This window comes from Rhincodon typus, chromosome 11 (genome assembly GCF_021869965.1).
Source record: "Rhincodon typus isolate 14 chromosome 11, sRhiTyp1.1, whole genome shotgun sequence".
In the NCBI taxonomy this organism is placed as follows: domain Eukaryota; kingdom Metazoa; phylum Chordata; class Chondrichthyes; order Orectolobiformes; family Rhincodontidae; genus Rhincodon; species Rhincodon typus.
Genome location: NC_063342.1, coordinates 37665286 through 37674837, shown reverse-complemented (window position 1 = coordinate 37674837; position 9552 = coordinate 37665286).

The window sequence follows — 9552 nt, the reverse complement described above, 5'->3', positions numbered from 1 at the left end:
CAGTTGAGCAGCATAACCTTCTTTTCCCTTCTCCCTCATGAGTAATCTAAGCTTTTCATTTCAACCACTCCCACAATTCCACATCCAAATATACAAATTAAGAGCAAGCATAGACTACTCCACCCTTTGGATCTGCTCCACTATTTAATAAGATCATGACTGACTCGGTTAATGACTTTTCACCCTCTTGCTCGTTAAGAGTCTATCTATTCTCACTACTTACTTGTGTAATGGTGAGACTTCTGAATTCCCCATCGGATTTCTTGGTGAAATATCTTATATTGCTGGCCTCTAGTTATGTTCTTCCATACAGATGAAAACACCAGTCTTACCTATCCAGTTACCAGAAACTTCCTGTGTGGGGTGTCTTGCTGTTCCAATACCATCATCTCTGGAGATCCCCAGGATCTATGCTTGGCCTCTCCAATTTCTTACCTTGATTTTATCTATAATCAATGTCACAATTCACATCAGATTCCTCCGTATCCTGATGATACCCTGTTCTACCTCTTCGTGACAGATTTGATCTAGAATTGGATGAACTGAAACTTCAACCAATTAAACCTTAGGAAGGCCAAAGCCATCACCTTCAGTACCTGCTACAAACTCTGTTCCTAACCACCAAAACGTGCCTCCCTTGCCAAGTCTCTGACTGAAGTAGATTGTTTGCGATCTCAGCATTCTGTTTGTCCCTGTAATGAGCTGCTAAGCTGATATCCTCCGCATCAACAGGACAACCTACTTCAACCTTCACAAGAAAATTGTCATCTGGACTTCTGTTAGCTCCAGGCTGGACTACTCTAACAGGCTTACAGTCAGCATCCCATCTTCCATCATTTATGCACTTAAATCCTATCATTTACTCTGCTGCCCAGTCCTAATGTGCACTAAATCCCATTGATCAAACATCCAAGCTAGCTGACCTGCACTGGTTTCCAGTACACCAATATGTTGATGTTAACATTGACAAGTTCCTGTTCAGATCCCTCTATGGCATCACCCCACCCGCCATCCTCCAGCCCCACAAACTTCCACAAACATCACAATCCTCCTAAATTTTACCACATGCATGCATTCCCATTCCAGCACTGTTGATGGTCATGCCATCAGCCTCTAAAGCTCTTATATTCCTTCCCTAAACCTCTCCATCTTTGTCTCTTCCTTTGAGATGTTTCTTAAAACCCTTTGGCCAAGTTTTTTTTTGGCTACATGACATCAATTTTGATCAGAATACACTTCTGCAAAGTTTCTTGGGATTTTTTACTCTGTTAAATGCAAACTGTTGTTCCAAATGATAAATCCCATTTTTTTATGGTGCTAGAAATTTGCAGTGAAATATTAAGAAAGAAAAACTAAAAACAAGGAGTCCGGCTTGAAGGAAACTCTCCTAAAAGATACACCAAACATGTCAGAACGCTTTTGATGGATGGAAACTCAGCAGGTGGTGGGTGAAAATGTCAGTCATAAATCTAAATAATTGTGTCAGTAATTAATTTAAGAATTCTGGCTATTAACAAATATCCCTCTGGCGATGACTACATTGCATTTCATCTCAGACAAGTCTCCACCAACCTGATTCAGTAGGTAAAAGGCCAGATCCTCTTCTGTAAATTCGACCATTTCAGTCAGAGCTCTTCTGCTCTCCCTCTGCTATTCCGGTTATTCAAATATAAACTCCGATTGTGTTCTTGTGCTTAAATCCCCGTACTCCCACTATCTGTTCATTCGCTGACTGTTCCTTTAGAAAAAAAAGTCTCAAGCTGTTACAACTTCTCACGCCCGTTTTCCTATTTCTATTTAATTGTAGAGTCCTCTGTAATATTGCAGTGATATGGAATTGCTCTGTAATTACAATCACAATTATTTCCCCCCTCTCACAATTTTGGAGTTTTCCCTATCTCCTTCATCTATTCCTGCAACAGAAAAACAAAAGGCTCTATGACTTTTTCTAGTATTTTCTCCAGTGTCTGACTTGAGCCCGCTACGCTTCATCTCTTCGTTTGAGTCTTTTTTTTTTCGCCGCTATTTTTATACTTTTCACCGCTTCTCTTCATAAATCCCTCCTTGACCTTTTCTTTCTTTCCAACTTGTTTTCTACATTTGACGCTCCCTCCAATTTATTATTTCCCACCAATGTATTACTGTTTCCCTCTATTGATTCTAAATTTTGGCCTTCTCCATTTCTTATCATTAAATTTGTTAGTATACTTTTTTCACTTCCACTTTGTAAGACATCCTCTTAATTTATTATGGTGATCCTTCTCCCTTTTTCATGATCAAACTTTCTCTAGCTTCCAGCTTTTCACTGCTTAATTGTCCCTATTTAGTTATACAAGTCGGTCAAATGCAGATTTACCGTAAACAGTGTAGATAGCAACTATTCTCTGCCGCTACTCGAACACCCACAAATAAAAAAGACTCCAGCCTCTCCAACTGCAATCGCTTCACATATTTCACTTCCTTGTCTATTAAGTTCGACGAGGTCCTAGCGCCGGACGAAACTTTCGAACCAGTCCCCGAGCTAGAGACAGTCAACAGGAAATGTCCATCCCGGCTGTGACTAGATGCAGATTTAGACCAGACCAGTATTAAAGTGTTGAAACGTTCAGATTTGATTTTAATGCTTTTGTAGAAGAATATAGAATAATTTTCAAACAATTAAAATCCTTCTCCTTAGAAATATTAGAAGGGGGTAGCGAGGTACTCGAGGTGTGGTTCAGCTCAAAAAGCTAGAAATTGCAAAAATGGGTGGTGAAATATCTAGCTGAGGATAGTGACAGAAAAATTAATTTGAGAGGCACAGAATGACAATTCCAGCAGAAAAAAAGAGCAAAGAGAGTACCGGGAAAGGGAAAACTAGAGAGAAGTGAAGAGCTGTGGGAAAGGAAAGAGAGAATTCTAGAAAAGGCAGGGAGCAAAGGGAGGTCAAATTGAAACAGCTTGAATTAAGAGAGAATCTCAATGAAACTCTGGTGAGGGAACCACATCTAACACAAGCTTAAGAGCTGAAGTATTCTTCTGCACTGGTTCAATCTCTCAATTGGATGAGGAAGAGATGAATGCATTTTGATCTCTAATACAGCACTTAAAGTGGCTGATTCAACATTAGATCCCTCTGCTGCCAAGCAGATTGACAGGGAAAGGTTACAAAAATTTGCTTCATCTTGCCTGAGGAAAGTGCCACTGACTATGAGGAATCAAAGGGACTGTTTTAAGTGCATATCAGTTATAGCTGGAAGTGTACTGCCAAAAGTTCCACAGGCCCAGGAAACATCCTGATTAGGTATACCTGGAATTTGAAGGGCTTAAGCAGCTCACTTTGACCAGTGTGTGTACGGGCACTTAAAATTGAGACTATCTATGAAAACCTTTGTGGTAACTCTTGAAGTTCAAAAACTTAATCTCCTTTCCCTTCCGGATATATGCAGAGGAAGAGACAGGAAGTTATTCTGATTGATGGCAATGACAGGCTGACATGCACAGGTGAGCTGGCATCTGAAAACTTTCACAGACATAAAGAGATAACAGTGAGGTACACACACCTGAGATAAGCTGGAGACAAAAGTGAAGTCAGGCAGAGAAATAGAACTGTCCCTGACTGTTCGAAGAAATTCCTCAGGGTGAGAGACAGGTGGTTAACCACCCAAGTGCTTCCACGAAAGGAAGCCAGCGTGTGTGAAGAAAAGTTATTGTTTCCAGCATTCCAGACTATAGTACTGCAACATTAAAGGTAGTCAGTGTCTGCTCAGATAAATAAATACAAAAAACTAGGGATGCTGGGAATCAGAAACAACAACAGAGTGCTGGAGAAACACAACAGATCAGGTAGCATCTGTGCAGAATGTCTGCTCAGGCTTAACTGTTGACCAAGATAGCTGTCAGGAGTTTGTATTCAAATGGTGACCATTGACTGTTTTAAACAGCCAGAGAGAGAAATTAGCATTCTCTGAAACATTAGGTACTCACGGAACTTACTAGTGGGAAATATAGAAGATTCCAGTGTGTTGATAAAAGATCTCATGGCAAAGAATTTAAAGGTGCCACTGGTTGAAGTTTAAAGCTAAAGAGTTGACTAATTGTGGGTCTAGTAACAGTGCAGGTAGTCCCAAGTTTGCCAATGTCAGGGATAGAAAGATAATTCGGGAACAATTTGGCTGGTCATAAAATATATCCCTCCAACAAGAAAGGACAACTCATGGAGACTGGAAAGGATGAAGACAGCAAGTAGCAGAAACTGAAAGACTTTTAAAATCTCCACAGTGGGTAGAAAAACTTGTGAGGGTTGAATTTATGAAGGGTCAGTTAAATTAAATCAGAGGCAAGTGGTACTCAGAGAGGCTCAAAAGACCAATAGGGGCAGTAAAACCCATGAGGTTTGGGGTGGCTCCCAATGGGTCACTTAAATTAAACAGGGCTGAATACAACTTGGCAGGATTAAAAGGATCAGGACAGAACCCAAAGAAGGTATCCGTAAAAGAGGAGAAGAAAGGATTGGCGAATGTGACGAGATGATAGAACAGGGCCTGACTTCTGGTTAACAGAATCTTTGTTTTAGATATATGGGAGAATCCAAGGAGTTATCTAAAAAGCCAGGAAAAAGTGGAAGTGAAGCCTCACTTTAAGGATGAGCCAGAAGGAGTATGACAGAAGTTGAATATCATCTGATGCCAATAGTATTCCAGGGAAATTGGAACAGGATAGGGGAAAACACAATCCTAAAACATGGGGTAAATGAAAGCGGTACCACTTGTTGGAGACCACCACAGATATACTAGAGGGGTAAGAACAGAATTACCCATTGGGGGATCAAACAAACTAAACCAAGTTTCAAACCTTAGCTGATCCAATCATATTGATATAAATTTCAATGAAAGTGACATCCATGATGCAGGTCCAGACATTCTACAGGAGGGAAACCTCAGACTAATTTACTGAACTCCTAGAAATCATCAGTGAATCCATAATGTTGCCTACAGAATTGGGCAGAAAAAAGTTATAATTTGGAAAAGTGGCACAACCCAGGCGACAAATCCAGTTGCTATTCCCAAAGTGGGTTTAGAATGCAGGTTAGGATGAAGACAGTGAATGAAGAATGTTTGCATTTTTATATTGTTTCTTCACACCTACCTTACACCATAACTGTGGGTGAGAAATTTTACTTGTTCTGAGGAAGGGTCACCAGACCCGAAACATTAACTCTGATTTTTTCTTCACAGATGCTGCAAGACCTGCTGAGCTTTTCCAGCAACTTTGTTTTTGTTCCTGAATTACAGCATTCACAGTTCTTTCAGTCTTTATGAAACATTGTTTGCATTTGTTCCTCATGGTGGGGCAGTGTTATGATAATGGTAAAAGTAGACAATCAATTTTAGATTTCCATCATCTGATTTTAATATCTCAGATCTTTCATGAGTAAAATGGTTTTAAGAAAGGGAAATCATTGATTTACGATGGCAGTGAGTACTTGCCTAGGTTGAGCCAAGCTCATGTAATAATCAAAAAACAGGAATCGGTCAGTGCTGAAATTAACATAGTTAGAAAATGAATCTCGAGACCTGTATCTCTTCATTAATTCATACCATTCTGGAAATCACACATGTTGGAGTGAAAGTTGGCAGCAGATTATCCCACTTGGAAAAACAATGAAGCCAGACATAGCAATACACAAATATGTAGTAATTGAGGCAACAGTTTTGGGCTGGAGAGAGAGAGAAAAATTAGTAACAACAAAGCTGGAGCCCTCTTTCTCTCCCCCTCCCCCCCACCATCTGTTCTCTCAGCCTATCAGAAACAACAACTGGTGATTAAGCAAACTGGAGAAACTTTCACTCTTCAAGAGCTCAAAGAAACTTACAAACTTCACTACTGCTGATGTCACAGGATATCAACTAAGCAGCCATGGTCTCTGGTTAAAAGCCCACATGTTAAGGACTCTAAGAATTTTTTAAATTGCATTTTCTTTATTTTTCTTTTTGTATTAAACTCTTCCTTTTTAAAACTTGAAATGTGTTTGTCTGTTTATGTGCATGTGTGTTTGATTTTTTTTAGTTTTCTTGGGTTATTAAGCAATAAAAATCCTCATTCTTTCACTCAAGAAAACCTTATACTTGGCTCATCAATCTGTTTGAGTAAACTACGTTTTCAATGAGGTATAGTATATCTGCATGGTATAAAGGATTAAAAATCTTTGTTGCAGCCAACCAAGGTGTTTTAAAACAAACAGGAGCCCATTCACACCTCCGCACCTGATCATAATAACTATTCATAATGTAGGTGATAATGTTGAATCTATACATTAATAACATACTAATGAATTGTTATCTATATTTATTATTTGAAGTTCAATCTGCAATTGTAATTTCACAGTGGGAGGGCAATGTAGTGGGATGGCCAGCACAAGAAATAATGAAGTTGCAATTACATAAAGTGGATTCTATCCTCACTGCCACAATTGTTCAATTTTTTTTTGAAGTAACTCTTGCATTACCTGGCCTATACAGAAGCAACTGCCCTGCTTGCTATCTGGAAGAAACATAACATTCAGGTCGGTATTTCCTTTGCTAGATTCTCAACATTAGGAAACTCTCCACAGTTGCATACTATCAAAATAATCTCTAATACTTCCTTTCTTTAAATGCAGCTTTAAATGCAAACAATTTTGTCTTCAATTTCCATCCATCTACAATTTGTGCAAAATGGAACTAAATTAATTTATCTATTTATATACATTATAAATGTATTCAATTGCAAAGAAGAAAGTTTATTCCCTGAAACTTTCTTTTAAAAGCTGATTTAAATGATCACTTTGTTATTTAGTGCAATATAAACCAGTCTGTACTGAGGACAAGAGAAATAGTTGCAAGATTTACCTTTCATAAATCAGTTTATGGAATAGAAGATATCAAAACAACAATTTAAAGCTGATCATCAAGTTGATTTGTAGAAATGGTACAGTGGTCTTAGTAATTAATTGGGAAATTATTCAATTCGTCAAAATTGCCCAGTCACTTAACCCATGGTCATGACTGACAGAAACTATTTTCATCACCTCAGCAGTGGATTCACAACTTTCCACTCTATATCCGTTCAGTTATTTCAGATACTACACCTGCGTCTTTTAAGTTCTTCATTTGTTTGATTATGTGACAATCAATTCCTTAAATGAACTTTTTTTTGATGCGAGAAAGAAACAATGCTGGGCTTGTCATTTCCCTTAGAATTATATTCATCAGTTGCTTTCCGGTTCCATGCAAATAAGTTAACCATTGATATTATTTCTGAAACTGAAACTTCAATCACCTTCACTTTGTGCCTACTAAGCAGTATTTATTTCACAATTAACTTAAAGAAAACTTCCTCACTTCAAAGTTCACAGTTCACTCATTCAAAACTTTTATCTGGGTTGTCCTTCTTTGAATTTTCTTCTGATGTTCAAATGCAGTAACAAAATCAGAATTTCATACTCAGTATAGATTTCAAGATTTCCTAGGTTTTATAGATTATTTTATATCCCTCAATATTCCATTTGCCTTCAAAATTTCCATCTTAAAATGAAATTATATTTGTATCTAGTAAACATGCATGAATTACATCTGCAACAACCTGTTGAAAGTTGCTAACATTTATTATAAACAACATATACATTGTGTTGGATGTTTAATACGGTTGCATGTTTAAGGGAGATAGACAGCTTCAAACCACACAAAATGGCAAAAACTCCTGGTAGACCAGAGGATTGGGAATTCGAAGGCTATTAAAGAGGGGGAAAAATTGATCATGAAAATAAATTGGTAAGAAGTTTAAAAATAAACAGCAACACCTTCCATGGGTATAAAAGAGAAGAGTATGTAAAGTAAATGTGGGACCTGCAACTAGGGAATTGATAATGGAGAACAAGAACATTGCCAATAATTTAAACCGATATTTTGCATTGGTTTTCATGGTGAGGACATCGTAAGCATCCTAAAGATATCAGATAAGCAAGGTCTAATTGGAGGAAAGTGTTGTAACAGTTTACATCAAGAGGAACAAAATATTTGATAAACAAACGGGACTAAAGGCAGGCAAGTTGTCAGGACCTGATGACCTACACCCAAGCATTTTAAAAGAATTGGCTGTACAGATAGTGGAAACATTGGTTAAAATATTTCAGACTTCATTGGATTCCAGGAGCTTTCCAGTAGATTGGAAATATGCTAATGTGACACCCTGTACAAGAAATGAGTGAGACAGAAAGTAGGAAACTATAATCCTATCATTCATCATTGGGAAAATGGTAGAGACCATTATTAAAGAAGAAATAACAGGGAGTTGAGAAATCTTAACATAATCGGAGTCAACATGCTTTTATGAAGAGGCAATCTTCACAAATTCACTAGAATTCTTTGATGGCATTACAAGCATAGTTGATTAAAGAGGAGCAAATAATGTAGTATATTCAGTTTTCAGCAGGCATTCAATAAGGTGCCATATAAAAAGTTATTGTACAAGGCAGGAGTTCATAGTATGAGATGCAATGTATTGGAATAGATTATGGATCACTTAACACACAGAAGATGAAAGTCAGGATTAATGGGTCTGTTTCAGGATGCGAAGATGTAACCAGTGGAATGCTACAAGTTCAATCCTAGCGCCTCAACGGGGGTAGTGGTGGGAAGAGGGGGGAGGTTTGTGGGAAATGCAGAGTGCAATCTATCTAAATTTGCTGATGATATAAAAATAGGTGAGAGGGCTTGAGGGCAGAAGGAATTTTCAAGAGAATATAGATAGTTTGAGTGAGTGGGCAAAAAACCAATGGAGAGAGACTCCAAAGTAGTGCAGCAAAGAGGGCTTTGGGTGTTCTGGTGCATGAAAGCCAAAAAATTATTGTGAAGGTGTAGTAAGTAATTTATGGAATTTTGGCTTTTATTTGTAGGGTGTTGTAGTTTAAAAACAGGGAAGTCTTGTCACAATTGTACAAGATGTTGGTAAGGCTGCAATTAGAGTATTGTGTACAGTTTTGGTCCCTGTTTTTTTTAATAAAAAAAGGATATAATTACATCGGAGGCAGTTTAAAGAGATTCTCCGAGCTGATTCCTGGGATGAAGAGGTTGATTAACCGAGAATGGTTAAACAAGTTAGTCCTTTATTTATTACAGTTTAGAAGCCTGAGTGTTGATCTTATTGAAATATAAAGGATTCTGAGTGGGCTTGACAGGGTAGATGTTGAGAAGATGTTTCCATGAGTTTTGAACTGGGGAATAGTTACAAAATTAGGAGACATTCATTTGAAAATGAGATCTGAAGGAACTTCTTCTCCCAGAGAGTAGTGAATGTTTGGAATTCTTTCCCTGTTATCTTGGTCTTTGAAAAAAATGGGTTCAAATCTTGAAATTCCCTCCCTAACAGCATTGTGGGTCTACCTAAAGCACATGAACTGCAATGATTCAAGAAGGCAGCTCACCTCCACCTTCTGAATGGCCACTAGGTATGGACAATAAATGCTGGCCAGCCAGCAGTGCCCACATCCCACCAGCGAATAAAAAATAACCCCAGAGAGTTGTGGAGGGTAGA